Source organism: Protopterus annectens, chromosome 9.part0, assembly GCF_019279795.1.
Source record: "Protopterus annectens isolate FY-2018-M chromosome 9.part0, PAN1.0, whole genome shotgun sequence".
Lineage (NCBI taxonomy): Eukaryota > Metazoa > Chordata > Ceratodontiformes > Protopteridae > Protopterus > Protopterus annectens.
In genome coordinates, this window is record NC_056743.1 from 1,830,628,399 (window position 1) to 1,830,647,713 (window position 19,315).

Genomic DNA, 19,315 nt, shown 5'->3' on the forward strand with positions numbered 1-19,315 from the left:
AGAGTGATTAAGGCACTTTTAAAGCAGTTGTAAGCAGGTTTGCGCAGAGGTAAGCACTGCCAAATGCTGGCTACAGTTTCTTACAGTCATTTAACTTCTATATTGCTTAACCTAAGTAGGCAGTGCTTACCGCTGCACAGACCCACTTACAACTGCTAAAAATTGCCTTAATCTGTCTGTATCTAATGGACTGTGTTCTTCCCAGCAAAAAAACAGCTCCTGCAAGGCTTGATCCAAGGACCCTGCAAACCATACACAAAGTGATTTACCACTACGTCATGGCACACATGCATAATCCTGATGATTTTACAAACATATCATCCAGTCCAGTAATGCAACAGTACAGAGAATGTATAACATCATCTAGATGTATGTGTGGAAATATATTAATCTGTAAACAGATGCAACATATCTATGTATGTAGATATATATAATTTCTAAATCTCTATGCATTTATATAAATATATATGAACATATATACATGCAAATGCCTACATCGACACATATATGTGTCTACACCTATATGTCTACATTTACGCAGCAAGTTACATATGTGTACACAGATATACATCTATGTAGGTATATACGGACAGTTATTTATATGTAAGCAGATATATATTTTTATATCAGTATATATGGCCATACATCTGTAGATAGCAATGGCAGAGTAACAAACACATATATGTCCACATGAACATGTTAATGGGGTTGGGAGGCCCCACACACTATACATCTTCTACAAATAGCCCCCCCCCAGCCATACACATCTGCCCTGCAATACGCTACCAAGTGTTGCAGAACCCATAACCAGGACCTGACATGACATGGGCATGAGATGTTAACAGTACTACATGCCACCTGTATGATGTCAGGCTGGTATTGGTGAAATATCATGCAGTACAGTCTGCCTCACATAGGAAATGTAAACTGTGGAAGCCATCAACATCCCCAGGATACGGATACACAGATATGCAGATACATATATATATATATATATATATATATATATATATATATATACACATATATAATATATATATATATATATATATATATATATATATACATATATATATATATATATATATATATATATATATATATATATATATATATATATATATATATATATATATATATATATATATATATATATATATATATATATATATATATATATATATATATATATATATATATATATATATATATATATATATATATATATATATATATATATATATGTATATATATATATATATATATATATATATATATATATGTATATATATATATGTGTGTGTGTGTGTGTGTGTGTGTGTGTGTGTGTGTGTGTGTGTATATATATATATATATATATATATATATATATATATATATATATATATATATATCTATATATGTATACATATATATACATATATATGTATATACATGTGACTACACATGCACTTGCAGATATATGTACAGTATGATGCATATGCAGAAGGTGCACACAATATGAAACAGCCACTATGCCTACAGTTAACACCTGAACAACTGAACACTGTATGGGCCACCCATACAAATGACATTCATTGCCTGCAACATATACTCACAGAGAGGTCATAGGGAAAACACCACACATAGGTCTGCAGAAATGTAATACCTTTCATTGTGTACTATTACAGTTCTATATGCCATATCATATAGCTGTTCAGACACTGACATCCATATAAACAGAATAATGCAACTGTGAAACAGTTATACTAATACAGTAGTCTGGAAAGGTTGACAACTGTTTCTGTCCAGGCCAAGCCCTTCAAATTGTACAATAGTGAAGACAGACTGGGCCATAGGATGCCAAACAATCAACAGTAAGTAATGCAGGTGTATAGTTCAGTAGCCTTTATCTACACTCTGTACAAAATCACTAGACGGTAAAGACATCATGTGACCAAATAGGTTGTAACTGTTACATAATAAGGCATAACTGACACCTTCACATGCACACTGACAGACAGAACAGTCGTATGGCAGGAGACAGTAGGCTTGCATTAATCCAGGATATGTAAGCAATGTAAATATTGATGAAGTATACAGTACTGTACATCCAGATACCTTTAGGCAGTTCAGCTGATGCCCCCACATATTTTAACAGCGTAGTTCATTTATGGTGCTCCCCCGAATCATTAATACAGGGCCGTATACCACTGTTACATACACTGGCCTCTGTAGTGCATAAGAGCAAACATGTATTATTTCGGTGATGCCCACACATATATGGACCCAGCCCCACCATATGTGTGGGGGATACAACAGACGTGGACTGCTGGCAGCAATGGCAGTGTGATTTACTCACAGCCCACTATGGAACAACTGCCTACAGCATGTCATATGTGCAAAGCCTGATATGTAGGTGGTGAACAGAGGCTGGGACACAGGCACACATGTGGAGAACTGTTGCCATACACTAAGCAGGTTGCTGGTGTTACAGGATAGTCTGCAACATACCCTTAGTCAGGGTATTAAGGTTAGAAACAGAAATGGATGTAGCTATGTACTGACAGCACTCAACACACACACACTGCCAGTGACATATTTGACACAGGACCTGTGTGGTGGACAGACAACACATAATAGGCACACCTCTGGCCACCAGGAGGATAGGCCCACAGTTGAGAGCTATGCAGACAGACTGCATTCCAAGGTATAGTTGTTTGTTCACACACACCGTGTAACTCCAGTGCTATACAAAGCATAACACAACTCTACTCACACTCTGTCTGTAGTTTCTGAACCTCCTACGGATATGTAGCTGCCCTGAGTGTGCAGGCTCTCCTGTAAGAGGTAGTGCTAACTGCTGTCTGTAACACTGATGTCCACACACAGGTAGGATGTCCATCACACAGGAAATGTAAAGGGACCACGCCCACATGATGTAGGGATTTATAGTAGGTGGTTGCCATGACAGTGGTAATTGGGAGTGCTACACATGTGTAATCATATATATATATGGCTATCTGGATAAGTATATGTACATTTATTTCAACCATATGTCATGGACATGGAGTGTAGCCCTACCCCAGCCCCTATAGTCCCAATGTCGTAGCGTAAGGGGATGCCAGGTATGTATAGCAGGAATATTAGTAGACTATTACTACTGTCATTGGGATTTTCTTCACAGACATGGTGTGTGTGGAAGGTCACATCTGCTTCAAACATGTGTGCCATTGGCTACTGACAACCATCCTAAGGAACTCATTGTAATATACCGCTGCTAGCATATAATGGCCCTGTCAACTGCAGCAGAGATATTGGCCAATATATGTGGAAATTCTGACACACCCTGTACAGTCCAGAGGTATACACATAAGCCCTCAGTGCACATGTGTAACATGCCTGCCAATATGGATGTAGACAGTCATGTAGATGGGTATAACACATAATGACTGGTATACATTTTCCACCAGGGGTTATGCATTCACACACTCCTGTCTGGCCTGACACATAATGACTGCTGGTGCAGGGGTGCCATGGCCACATATTACCCACTAGATGTTGACATACATCTTACAACATCCCACTGCTCTGTCTGATGTACATAATGTTTAAGGGAGGCATGGCAGCAGTACATCTGGCAGGTATCTGCACATGACATCTCACTGGCTAAGTACACTAAGCTGATAGGCATGTAACAATGCACTGTGCAGGCTACAGGTGGACTGTCTCAACACTTGCCTACAACCCCTATGGGGGAATGCACATTTACCTGCATATATAGCAAGCTCCACAGGCATGTCACAGCACAGGGTAAGATACACCTGTGTGAAAGTGCATAACCACAACCAATGTGAACATAGCCACAGCCTCATATGGCATGCTAGCATAATGTTCCAGTATATGGGCTATCTTTTCTACACCATCCTCATATGTACCACTCTCAGAATGACCCTACATATACTGGGCTGCTACACAGTTTGGTCTGATGGCTGTCTGTGGTATGGGACATGTGTATGTATGGCCGTACAAACATGTATGCCAATACAGTACCATGCAGTGGTATCTGTATCATCAGATAGAAGGGGAGCTAGAACAATGACATCTACCACAGTCTGCACACAGGCTAAAGTACATATTAACAATACACACACTGCTGACATTCACCATAAGTACACAGATCTCAGTACTGTACAATCATCCACAGAATGTCAGGTTATGTCATGAAATATAACCCCTACTGTTTATAACATGTGTAGCAGTCTGATATATCACTGTTGTGTTATCAGATATGATTCACTAATTATGGTGTATGGCACATATGCACCACTTCATGCATGACATATGTACAAAGGTTGAGAGAGGTGTGGCTGGAAGCACATACACAGGGCCAATATTGACATGTTGCTTTGATACCCTCATACATTTACTGTTGTAACAGGTTTTTTTGCAACATATGTCATATGAGGGATATGAAGTCAGTAACTGTCACGGCCTTCATCATCTACAGACTGCAATCCTCAAGCTACCTTCCACAGTCAACAGATAGATTCTCTATGGCTAACACATGAAACCAAAGGCACAACACTGGCCAGTCTGCAGATCACCCTGCAGATGGGGATTTCTCATAAACATGGAACTGACATGCTAGGTATTGCAACGTGTATGACAGCCATATCCAAACAAACACTGTTAAACCAACATTACTCCAAATGCAGTAAAGCAGCACTTACAGACTGTCGTCAGGTCAGGCACATCCCCTCCTGTTTGTTGCCCTCTTTCCACAGTGTATGTTTTTAGAGGTAAATGCCCAATCCATCTGAGATGCTGTTTGCCAAGCAACAGATCTAGTTCCTGCTCACAGTGAATGACAAGGGCCAACACCACCATGATGTTCCTAGATATTGGAGTGTGTTTCCCTGCAATTGGCTATGGGAATGTTACCACAGCTGTTCCACATGCGATCAGCTAGGGGAGGGCTGCAATTCGTGCAGAGCCCATCAGCTGATCATGAGCATCACTTAAAGTACACATGCTGCTGCCTAGGCATAGCAGGTATAGGTCTCCACATCCACCAGAGAGGGGGTGGGAGAGTCAGACAGAGGCAAATACCTGTCAGGGAGGGGTAGGAGAGTAAAACTGTATCATGTTTGTGTCACACACCTACCAGCACAGGGTGTTAAACCCCCGACAACTATGCAGTGCTATCACAGTTGGATGCAGTTATTAGATGTGCCATATGGGTTATCTGTTGTGGAGCACTCAGAACATATATTTGATGGTGAGTGAAATCTGCAACAGGGATACAGTACATATAAGGTAGGTGACGTACATGTGCCTGTCTGCATGATAAGATGCCAGCATCAACACAGCCACAGTCTCACAGGGATGCGCACACATTGATACACTTGGCAGGGCCAGGAGTACAACTCATCAGTAGTGGGATTGCCACAACACATCACTGTGCAGGTATCACATGTACCACATGGGTCATACAGAGGTCATAAGGGCAAAGATTATGAGGAGGTATCAGACATTGACAGCATGCTTCAGTATGCCCATGGAGGTTGTAGTGAGTATGGATGTGGCCATATGTACCATACAACACACACACAAACACATTGAGTGCCAGTACTGACATGCATGGGTGCATGTCTGCATGGGTATGTGGTGGTCAACTGTGCCAACAGGCTATACAAGGGTAGGTGATGGATATACTTTGGCATCAGGCCACATGATAATGGTCTGCATTGTGGCTCAGGGCTGTAGTTTCTGCATTTGTCAATACAGGTGGATATTGTATCCCCCATCCAGTCTCTTTAGTGACTATTGTATGTGGCCAATGCTGTGCATGGACTGCCATGTATGTGTTCCTTAGTCCAAGACATGGATGGTGTCTAGGAGGTGCACACCTCCCACATGCATGTACAGTGACATGTGGAACTGTACCTGGGGTGTCTGGCCCATGTTGTGAACACGGATTATCATCAGATGTGCCAGTATTGCCCACCTGTGGCAGGAATTGGTAATGGGCAGCAGGTTTGCCCTGCACCTACATTGATAGCATGCTAACAGCATTCCCTGGTGTCAGTGGCATCTGTCCATACAGGCCATGTTGTCAGGCATGGTATATCCATTGTGGATCACATGTAAAGCACCACAGGTGGTGCAGGAGTCCATTGGGGAACATGGTGGAGGTGCACTGTCTGCATGTATGTGCATATTGGATAAATAGGCAGGGCGACATGCCCTCTGTACCCCACTGCTATCACTCCATAGTCACTATCGGTGGCCAATATGCAGTGTACTACCCACATATTAGCTTTTGCCTAGGCATGTGTGTCCATGACACATGGGTAGAGAGTGTAATCTGGGGTTGCTAACTGTCATTGCCTGGCCTTGATGTCACATGTATGAGTATGGCTTTGCACCTCAGCCTCTCAGCTATTTTACATCTGTTATCCCAGTACGGTTGACACTGTGATATATAGTATGGCCACCATATAAGAAATATGCAAAGCCCACGCCACATTGGCCATGGGTATCACACACTTACAGCCACCTCTATACAGGATATGAGCTGCAAACATGCACACACACCTGTCATGGCTTGGAGTAGGACCCTTACCTAACTAGTTTATTATATTACAACACTACACAGTTATAACATGTGCCACAGACATTACTGGAGTACTCCTTCCCCAAAGGTGCATTTCACAATGGATGATATCAGCAGGATTACCAAAGTAGGACATTTCAAATGTACTGCAGGTGAGTAGCCTAAAATGCATTGTGCCCTACACAAACAGTGAGACACACACAAAGCACCCATAACCAACATGTGTGGGTAAAGAACTCCTGACCAAGGGCTATATCACACTACAACATGGAGCTGTTACAGGATGCACCATGGGGATTACTAGAGGACTCTCCCCCAAAGGTGTATTTCACAAGGGATGACATCAGCAGGATTACAAAGCAGGGTATTTAAAATGTACTGTGAGTGAGTAGCCTAAAATGCATTGCTCCCTACACAGGGAGTGAGACACACACAAAACATCCACAACCAAGATGTGTGGGTATAGAACCCCTGTCCAAGGTCTATATTACACAACAGACTAGAGCTGTTACAGGATGCACCACGGGGATTACTAGAGTATTCCTTACCCAAAGGTGTATTTCACAATGCATGACATCAGCCGGATTACCAAAGTAGGGCATTTCAAATGTACTGCGATTAAGCAGCCTAAAACACATTGCTCCCTACACAGACAGTGTGACACACTCAAGACATCCACAACCAGCTTATGTGGGTATAGAACCCCTAAATGAGGTCTATTTCACACTACAGCATAGAGCTGTTATAGAACGCACCATGGGAATTGCTTGAAAACTTCTTCCCCAAAGGTGTATTTCACAATGGATGACATCAGCAGGATTACCAAAGTAGGGCATTTGGAATGTAATGCATGTGAGTAGCCTATAATGTATTGTTCTGTACACAGACACTGGAACACACACAAAACATCCAGAACTGCCACACTCAGCTGTATGCAGTTACCAGATGTGCTACAGAGATTACTGGGCTATAACCTTCCCAGAGGTGTATTTCTAGGTCGGTGACATCAGCAGCTTTGGCAATGTTGAGTATATGAATTGTAAGGAGTGTGAGTACCCTAAAAAGCATTGTTCTCTACATAGTCAGACACACACACACAAGTACCATGTCTGGGGTTAGAATACCTACCTAATGACTTTGCCACACTACAGCAGTACACAGTTACAGGACCCACTACAGAGATTACTAGACTACAACCTTCCTAGAGGTGTATTTCTAGGTTGGTGACATCAGCAGCCTTGGCAAAGTTGAGTATATCAATTGTAAGGAGTGTGAGTAGCCTGAAAAGGCATGGCTCTCTACACAGTCAGACGCACATACACGCAATTGCCATATCTGGGGTTAGAACACCTACTTAATTACTTTATCACACTACGCAGTTACAGGACGCGCTATGGAGATTACTGGGCTTCAATCTTCCCAGAGGTGTATTTCTATGTTGTTGACATCAGCAGCCTTGGCAAAGTTGAGTGTATGAATTGTAAGGAGTGTGAGTAGCCTAAAAAGCATTGCTGTCTACACAGTCAGACATACACACTTGTCATGTCTGGGGTTAGAACACCTACCTAACTAGGTTATCACACTACAGCAATACACAGTTACAGGATGCTCTACGACCTTCTCAGAGGTGTATTTCTAGGTTGGTGACATCAGCAGCCTTGGCAAAGTTGAGTGTATGAATTGTAAGGAGTGTGAGTAGCCTAAAAAGCATTGCGCTCTACACAGTTAGAAACAGACAGACACACACACAATTACCATGTCTGGGGTTAGAGCACCCACACAGTTACAGTATACGCTATGGAGATTACTGGACTACAACTTTCCCAGAGGTGTATTTCTAGGTTGGTGACATCAGCAGCCTTGGAAAAGTTGAGTATATGAATTGTAAGGAGTGTGAGTAGCCTAAAAATCATTGCTCTTTACACAGTCAGACACACACACACACACAATCACACACTCAGTTATCAGTTATGGGGTTTGAACTCCTACCTAATTAGTTTATCACACTATAGCAGTACATAGTTATGGGGCATACCACAGAGAGTATTGGGCTACAGTTGTCCCAAGGGTTTATTTCACATTGGATAACCTCAGCAGGCTTGTCATAGTAGGGCTATGTGGAGGGCGGTGTGTGCATGGGCCAGAACCCATTCATCTAGGGATAGCCACACCACATGCGGGCACACACGGGGTTATATGTCACAGGTACATGTATACTGCTACTATATGTCTACTTCCTTGTATAGTCATGTTGCACAGCTGGCACGTGCACCACATAGACTGTAATGCTGACAGATACTGGTGGCTATTATCTTTAGTGGGTGACATCTGCACCTCATGTGTTTGGGGCCCTTTGGCTATGTGCTGGGTGGGATAGGGCTGGATGACTCCTTGTCATGGTCACCCTCTTCCACACATCTATGTCCATCTGCCTTTGGATTATTATAGTGTGTTGTCCTTACATATATGTCTGTATTCCTATCCACTGTGTGTGCAAGGCAGGAGTGGTGCATATTGACATGTGTCTGCACTAAGAACTGCGACTGCCAGATATGTCTGGTCCACTGGTGTTTGCAGACATGGCCTTCATGTGTTTAAGTGTGAGAGCATGCCCAGTATGGCCGTCTGTATTGCATGTGTGGATTAAGGCTAGATAGTTTGTACTGCGGTGCTGACCTTTGTGTTGTACACCGACAGGTAGCATGATATGTCTGCAGGGTATCCATTGATCAGTTGGCATTGACTGTTGCTACATTTCTGCATGGGGGGGACCTGACTGTTTCTACATTTCTACACAGGTTTGGGGGGGGTCACACCTGACTGTTACAATATTTGTATGGAGGATGGGGGGGGCACACATGACTATTTCTGCATTTCTACTCAGGAGTGGGGGGGCACACCTGACTGTTACTATAAGTCTATGTAGGATGGGGGGGGCACCAGACACTTGTACACATTTGCTAGGACTGTACTGGTATGTCGGGTACTCCATTTCAGTCTGCAGTTTTACCTATCATGCTGGCTAGAGGCATACCAGTGTACTACAGATCTTAGCTTTTAATTACCTACATATTAGTTTCTGACTTCCTAGCCTTCACAACAGACATCCAACTGCCTGGCCTGCTGTAGTCTGTCTGTGTAGGCCTGGGGGGGTTACCCATAGGCCTCATTCAGAGGCCATAGTACAGCATTTGTTTGTGTTTGTCTACACCTGTCCTGCTGGCTGTGACTGTTGTTGGGTATGTGAAATCCCCGACTGGCATGTGTGAGTCACTTACCATGTGGGTGTCCCAGTATTGAGGGTGGTGCTGCAGAGCTGCCTATGTTGGATGCACATAGTACACTCCCTGTACATGGTTGAGCACAGGTAGTGCCATGTCTGGCATCCCTTTTACTGTATGTCCAAGTCAGAGAGAGGTGTCATTCCCTGGGTCCCTACCATGTCAGTGCATGTGCTATGTGTTGCCTCTTTGCCAAGACCAGGGCATACTGGGCATGCCTCCTTCTGCCTACTGGGGCAGGCTCAGGTTGTTCCTCCTCTGAGTCACTCTGTGCCTGTGCAGGCCTTGACAATGTTGGGGGGCTATGTGGCTCTGCCCCATGCTGTTCTGCAGGATCATATTGTGTAGCATGGCACATACAAGGACAATTTGGGTACATGTAGCTGGTGAATAGTGCAAGGCTCCACCAAAAGTATCCAGGCACCAAAACCGTGACTTGAGCATCCCAAACACACCCTCTATTATGATTCTTGTTTGTGCATGTGCCTCATTATGGAGTTCTTGTTCGGGTGTGTGTGCATTTCTGATGGGTGTCATCAGCCAATGCTCCAGTGCATATCCAGCATCCCCCACTAGATAACTTTGTGGGATGTCCCCATTGGCAAATCTCTGGTACAACTGGGTCAGATGCCAGATGTGGGAATCGTGATAGCTTCCAAGGCAGCCAGCACACATATTCATTATTATGCCCTGGACATCACACATGACCTGGCAGTTGATGGAGGGGAAGCCCTTGAGATTGATGTTGACCCTATCCCGCTCACCAGGTGGTGCTTTGATGAGTATGTGCATGCAGTCTATTGCACCCACTACCTCAGGGTATTCTGCTATTTGGTGGAAGAGATGCATATTGCTGGCTAACGCCTCACGGGTGTTGGGGATATATACTTGCTCAGCGACATGTACTGACATGGCATCCAGGAATTGGTGGAGTACCCTGGATGCTGATGCCTGTGAAATCCCCATCATATCCCCAGTTGGCCTTTGGAAGGTACCTGTAGCTAGTATTCTTAGGCCTACACATACCTTGGTATCCACTGGGATGGGTTCCCCTCTGTTAGTTCTGTGTGTAAGGTGTGGCTGTAGGAGGTCCCTGTCCACCCTATAGCACTCCACTATCTCCAGCTCATGTAGCCCTTGGTAGGTTACCCTGGGTCTGTACACTATTCTCTTTCTCCTCACTGTGGGTTGGTCAGCAGCATTCACATCATCATCACCCTCAGCCTCTTGCACATGCTGCTTTATGATAGCAAAAGCAGCCCCTAACATTTTTTGTTTTGCTTTCGTTTTGTAAAATTTCCCCATTTGTATATACCAGTGGTGCAGAGTTTTTGGGAAAAAACAAGGGGAAAAGGTGTTTGCATAGGTTGTAGTGGTGTGCTGGGCTGGTCCGCTGCCTGTGTAAGTGGCTGATTCTGATACATTTCACCTGCCAGCTAAACTAGTTCTCCTTGATTACCTTCCTACTGCTGTTTTCCCTTCCCATTGCCTTCCTGTTTAAGGCCAGGGGCTCGCTGCACAAACAGAGTGCTCAAATGTGCACAGAGCTGCTATTTCCTGGTTTACTTTTTTTCTTTAAAACCCAGTGCACGGCACTTACACCCGCTTAGGCTTTGTAAAGAGTGCTAGTCAGGTTTAGACGCACCCCCTAGCTTAGCTATGCTAAGCTAGGAGCAATCCTGCACCACAGGGCTTCAATCTGCTTACAGTATGCCTGACACCCCTCCCATGATCAAAACACACGAACACAGTTGAGTAAAAACAGAACACCTTTATCCAACACAAAGCTTTCGGGACAACTCCCTTTTTCAATGATTAACACAAGGTGCAATTAATCTCAGTTTTAAATGCACCCACCACACATCACATGACCTGCAGCCAAAGTCATATGACTAGTTACATCAGCATTTAATACATATTTACTAACATTTTTACTAAATAGAATAATGAATACAAATTTCTAACACACATATATATATATATATATATATATATATATATATACATATGTGTATATATATATATATATATATATATATATATATATATATATATATATATATATATATATATATATATATATATATATATATATATATATTACATATCACTACCTACTCAACATCCATATCTTACTTTTTATACTTAAAAATATAAAAAATATATAAAAAGTAAACAATTATTTATACATCACTATGAAAAATTTCTACAACAATATTAAAAAATCATGACCATTAGGCTGCAGCATAATAGTTTGAAATGATTAGTGTTTGGCAATTTGGTTTTGGTCATGATTTTTTAATATTGTTGTAGAAATTTTTCATAGTGATGTATAAATAATTGTTTACTTTTTATATATTTTTTATATTTTTAAGTATAAAAAGTAAGGTATGGATGTTGAGTAGGTGAATATTGAGTGTTGAGATAAAGTATGTTTTTATTTTTATAAAAATATACACATATGTATATATATATATATATATATATACATATATATATATATGTTAGAAATTTGAATTCATTATTCTATTTAGTAAAAATTTTAGTAAATATGTATTAAATGCTGATGTAACTAGTCATATGACTTTGGCTGCAGGTCATGTGATGTGTGGTGGGTGTATTTAAAACTGAGATTAATTGCACCTTGTGTTAATCATTGAAAAAGGGAGTTGTCCCGAAAGCTTTGTGTTGGATAAAGGTGTTCTGTTTTTACCCCTCCCATGATGTCACCTATATCTTAGTCTTGCACCCAGCTATTCATACTCTTGTACTGTTGGGACCTGCCTCACATGCTGTGGAAAACTGGGATTTACTATCCTTCCCCTCATTTGTATAGGATTGCCTGCTAATGCATAGTTACATGTCTCACACTGAGCCTCCCCTCTTGTCAACCATTACTCACTGGCGAGGTTGTCTTCTGCCTGCCATTGACTTGCATGGCAGAATACTGATTTTAGTTAGAATGCTTATTTTAGGTTTATTTCATTATTTTCCCCCAATCCTGTTTGCACGCCGCTGCCCCATGCTTAAACAGCCGAGATCGGCAAAAAAAAAAAAAAAAGCTGTTTTTTTTTATTTCTTTTTTATTGTTTGCAATGCCAGTGGCCTTATTCTTGGCCACTGGCAGGCTTCCTCAATGATATGCAGCCTTTATTTGGAGCTGTCATAGCTCCATTTCGGATTTTGCAGAAATGTACTCGGCTACTGAGTACATTTCTTCAGATAGCACTTGTCTTGCATGGACTATTGCAAGCTTCCTGGATTGCAAATCACATCATTTGCATGAATTTTTCCTGCATACCAGGGCTTAGTCCGTGCATAATTAGTGCAGGAGCTCTCGTGCACGCCCCTGCAGGCTGTTCCTGGGTTGCAAGGTGGACATATTGCCTGCTAGAGCTCCTGCACTAATCATGCATGCCGTGCAGGGCATAGAGAATCCGGGGGAAGAACTGAGCAATTTGTGTAATGTTGGTCTGATGATCATTGTATAAAAGCATATATATGATGTATAATGTTTGCAACTGTTAGCATGTTAATATGGTTTATTTTCTTTTATATAAATGTATTCTTGCCCATGTCTTAAGTGATAATTCAATAGTAATGTCTTTCGACTTTTCCCGGTTAGGGGTGTTAAAAAAGCAAATACAATTATTGCAAATGTGGGTGTATTAAAAGAGCTAGAGTGTGGGACTCAGACAGGCATATGTTTGATAAATATGGCCAAGACTATTTTAGTTACTTGCTAAAACAGTCAGAGCTCACTAAAAATGACGGTGCACTGCCGTTGCCAAGAAGTGGATCTTTTGATAAGAATATTTTAGAAAATCTTAACAAGAAATTTAAAGAGAAAAAAAGTAAAGAACCTGCTTCTTATGGGTCGGCTTTTAACAACTGTCAAGAAGAATCTAAAAATAAGGAAAATGAATCTGTAGTTAGTGTGATGTTATGAGTTAGGGTCATCTGTGCCAGCGAGAGTAGGGTAGTACATGTGTACATATGCCAGCACAGCCAGATGGAGTTTTGTAAAAAAAAAAAAAGTTTATGTCATTTGATTATCTCTCTGATTTATACAGTAAACATATGTTGGTAAAGTTACCTGTGTTAAAATCTGTAAATGTATATTAGGTTGTATTGCTGTAACTGATCAAATGTGAATGCTTTATCAGAGAACCCTAAGAAGAGTGGAAAGTTAGAAATTGTGTTATAGCTTTCAGATGCTGCCATAGATTTTAGCAAAGCTCTGTGTGTGTATTGTACCAGACTCAGGTGACCAGAGGTGATGTTATCCTGTAACCAGCTGAACTCTTTGGAACCCTGCAGCAGCATAGAATCTGATACAAAAGATTTCTGAAAAGATCTCATATGTCTTTGTGTGTGTGTGTGTGTGTGTGTGTGTGTGTGTGTGTGTGTGTGTGTGTGTGTGTGTGTGTGTGTGTGTGTGTATATATATATATATATATATATATATATATATATATATATATATATATATATATATGTATATATATATATATGTGTGTATATATATATATATACATATATATATATATATAGAGAGAGATAGATCTAGATATAGATATATCTCACACACTCAGGCAGTCAGTCAGTGTTAGATGCAGTTATTCGGTAGAGATAGTGAGATAAACGTCATCTGGCTTTTGCTGTGGTAAGACACTCAGCATACATCAGCCTACCTTGCTTAGCAAGTACTCTGGGAACAGTAATTCCTTAGTTAGACAGGAACATCAAATGAGAATAGCTTAGTATTGTTTTCTGCAATTGTGAGAAACTATCCAACTATATTATTTTTGGAATCTCTGTGGTTGAAACTCTGTTATTTACTGTATTCAGTATTCTCTTGTTTTCTGTCTATTTATTATTAAATATTTTAATACCTTTTATTGTGGCTTGTCCTTTAGAGAATGTTTTTAACATCTTGTAAGTACTTATGCTTATTTTGGTGATAATGTGGCCACTCCTCAAAGCCTTGCTGCTTTGGCCACACTCCACTATTAGTATTACTATTGATGTTGCACAGTATAAATGCGTACCCTTTGTAAGAGCCTTAAAATAGCTGACTGGTGGCAACCTGATTACCTCAGGTTCTGGGCAGAAAGAGGCACAGGTAGTAAATCTGTACCAGCTTTTCCCAGATGCATATATGTGTGTGTGAAACTCAAATGCTCAAGTGTGTGTGTGTGTGTGTGTGTGTGTGTGTGTGTGTGTGTGTGTGTGTGTGTGTGTGTGTGTCAGCTACTGGGAACAGGGACACAGAGCTCCAAGGTGGTCAGTGGTGAGTTTTGTGGGGGTGAGAGAAAAAGAGAGTCCAGCCCCAAATTTGGATAGCGCTCCCTGTGTGCTCAAAAGGGAAATTGTGCTTAGTGCAGAGACCCACATTCTGTGTGAATCCATCTTTGCTCTTAGTTACCATCCCTCACCAGAGTCAGTGGTGAGGATTGTGTCTCCTTGATTGCTGGCCCAGAGTATGGACAACGTCACAGTTAGAAATTTAAAATATAATTCAGCTAGATTGAAAGCACGGCTGCAGGCAGTTATAGAACAGTAAATACATTACAAAAATGTGCAGAAGAAAAATCCTGTACATGGGGTCTCTATCCTGAACACTAGTTAGTTAAAAAATTAAAAGTTAACCAACCAGATTCTTTGGTCAGAGCCTAGCCACTGATTACTTCGGCCCCTACATCCCCTCCGCCATATGACCATCCTGCCTCTTCGGAAGCTGGAAGCCTTCTTTCTCCAAAAGGGCAGATGGAGGTATAGTTTACTGATCCACCTACTACTTCCCCTGATACATCCCAAGTTGCTTCCAGCACTTCTACTCATCCCCACGGATCAGTTTAAAATACTAGATTTGGACAACAGTGATAATGACCTGCCATGTCATTTTCTGATCAAATGTTAGTGAGAATAGCCAACACAGGTAAACAGTTATACCATAAACACAAATGTCCAAGCAATATGAAAAATATAGGTAAATTAAAATGATCCAGTAATAAAAGTGCCCCACGAAAGACAAGCACTCTAAAAATAATCAGTCACGCAGTTCCAAATAATTATTGACAAAGAAGAATATCAGTGGAATCCACCTTCTAAACAGAATACAGATGAAGAGTCACATTCTGGTTGTTCTACAGACACCAAGTCCTCTACATTCAGTACTCAATGCACCTGGTGAGAGAGGTACCTAATGTTACATCCATTAAGGATGGTAATGATGAACCTACTACAATAAGCATAGTGCATCTGTGAACTGCAGAAGATTTTCAGACTATTGTATTTTGTCTCCCTCCCATTCAAACACATTCAACCAAGTATGCCAACAGAGAAGACCATTGGCATCTACAAAACCCTACTATTGATGATTTAAAGGCAGTTTTGAAAGTCTCAACTCTCCTTGACATTATTAAAAGGAAAAAATCAGCTATAGGTGATAATATTCCAAGACATAGTGACGACAGTTTTCAAACTACTAGAGACAATTTATTAAAAGACATTGCTACAGCATGCCCCCAACACTTAATCCGGCAAGAATTAACACAGCTGTACAAAAAGAGAATGAATCCATTGATGCATGTTTGCAACACATGATAGATGTGTTAGAAGCTTTTTTGGGGCCCTAGAACCTACAGAAAGAGCAATAGCCAGCAGGTTGTCAGCAGTTTTTGTAGATGGCTTATTACCACACTTCAAGAGCAGATTTTCGTAGCTGTTCAGTTCTAACAATTCAATCCTGATTTGCAGGGACAGAGGAGGGAGAGGAGGAAATAGGGAGGAAGAGAATGAAATGGGGCAGAAGAGGCAGATTTAGAGTTTTACCACAAGCCCCAAGACAATACCAACAAAACATTTACCCACCCACATCCCCACAAGCCCCACACTGTGAACAGTGCATTAGTCCCTGCTTTGAATGTGGGCAAACTGGGCACTGACATAATGAATGCCCACTTTCCTCACAAATTAATTCATCCTTCCAGTAGACAAACTCACCAAATATCCAAGTACTACCATAAGCAGAAGGGCAATTTCCAATGTGGAGTACTGCTTGGCAGCTACCTACATGGTAACAAGATCATTAGGACAACCATGGACAGGAACTACTGCTATTTGCCTTAGTACTAGTTGACCAAGAAAGTCACTTTATTAACATTACTGTGTGTAACTCTTCTCTTACCTTTATTGTGAACACAGGAGCAACTAGATATATGATTACATCATCAAATACTGAAAAACTCCCACTATCCATGAAAACAGTTGGAGGCATGGGAGTGTCTGTACTCCTTCTGAATTACCCAAAAACAAAGCCTATTCCTATTCAAATCAGTCCATTAAAAGAGTAACATACCTTTATTGTAAGAAACACTGTCCAATTAAACATTTTAAGTAGAGATTTACTATCTAAATTATAATGTACTATTTACTGTACTCTAGATAGTTTTCTTTGAACTTTCAAATTAAACCTCTCCTTTGTTTCTGTATTCACCTGATGTTTGTGCAGATGAAAAATACTATTTTTTTAGTACTGATAAAAGAATAGACCATAGATATTGCTAATTTGGAATAACTGGAAACCATCCTTCCATAGCTCAGGACTACTCATAATAATAAGTAATAAGGTAGAGGTCATAAAAGATGCAGAACTTATAAAAGTAGTTTTGTAACCTAATGAGTGCCTGTCTGTGGTAGTTCATTATTCTTTGCCAAATGAAGCAGAGAAAAGCAGTCACAGCTGTAATTTCTGCATTATTCCAACAAGGAATAATTGTCCCAACACAAAGCCCATGTGACACACCTGAATTACCTTTTAATAAACCAGGAAACATGCTTATAGATTTGTACCAGACTTAGGAGCAGTTAATACAGCAGTGCTACTGACGTTTTCGGTTGTGTCTAACTCTGCACTAGTATTTACTTACCTTTATTCCCCGTTTGGGTAGCAGCTGATCTAAATGTGTGGAGGGCATTATAATCTTGCACTGTCGATGTGCTTTAAACCATGCCTCAGTGACCACACGGATGTCTGCATTCTCTAGGGTGAAAAGAGCTTCTAGGGAGTGGAGTTTCTTGTTTAGACTCCTAGCATTGACTGGTAATACCTTTAAATTTTCTTGCTTTTGATCTGGTATATCGAAAGTACTTTCAGTTTGGCATTGCTTAAAAAATACACTATGGGGGAAGACAACATTTTAGTTAATATTTTAGAGTGGAGAGGTGCAAATCATCCCTGGAAAAGCAGCATGGTCTGTTGACCATCTCCTTCCAGCCTGACAAATATTGCACCCCCTTAGAATGACACCAGAAACTAAGCCAATTATTAAAGTCAGTCATCTTTTGCTCATATTGTGGTATTGTCATTGAAGAAGGTAAAATGCTGTTCAATGCTAGGCTCATACCAGCCTGGGACACATATTCCAAAAGTTCCATGATGTCTCTTTTCATATAGTCTAGGGAGGTGCAACTCAGGTCATTTACTTCCACATGGACTATGACTGAGTCATACTGGTACTCGTGGTGCAATGATCTGAGTGCATGCGTAATGTGGTGGATCCTGGTCCCTGATAAGCAACTGACCGTGACTTTCTCCTTACTCAGCCTGGTGAGAGGGACATCAGTGTGTCTCATGATGGCATCTCCATTGACCAGAATATTGTATTGTGTGGTGGCATGCCTTATGGGCTTAGAAGTAGAGGCTCCATTAGGTCTGGCTGTATGTGTTGATGTGGGTGTTGTTTTGAAAGAGTGCATTCAGGGCTGATTATGGTATTTGTATTGTGTACTTTGTCAAAGAGGTCTTTGGGGTTTAGGTCACATTTAAGTGCCTCAGCATATGTGAGTCTGTGTCTGCTTCGAATTGTGTGTGATGTGTGCAGTGTGTCTACTACTGACAACCTTATTGACATTAGGAGTACTTTTATGGGACAGCTTTGCCTTCCAGTGACATTATGTAAATACATCTCTCACATACTATATCAGTTTGTTTGAGAATTAACTTGCTGTCAGTAAACATGAGGCAATTTCTACATTGCCTCAGAATGCCAATATCCACCAAGCTGGTAAGGGAGATAGTGAGAAAGTTCATATCCATGGCAACAGACCCTTTTTTCTTGATTAGACAGTTGGAGTGAGAATATAAAGCAACATATCTAGTTTGCAACTGGGGACAGTGCTTGTCACTGAAAACTAGATGTCCTGTGTTACTAGGTACTGGTGAAATTTCAATCATGCTTTTACAGGAAAAATATCACCCAAGGTGTCTATGTCTATACAGGGCATGGCCAAACATTTGAGGGGAAACTAATAAGTAGACCCTGAAAATTTAAGGATGAAGAATTTAGGCAGATATTCTGAGGTTAGAAACAAATGAAGCAGTACTTACTGAAAACAAAGAAATATCTTGTCAAAAATGATGAAATGAGGG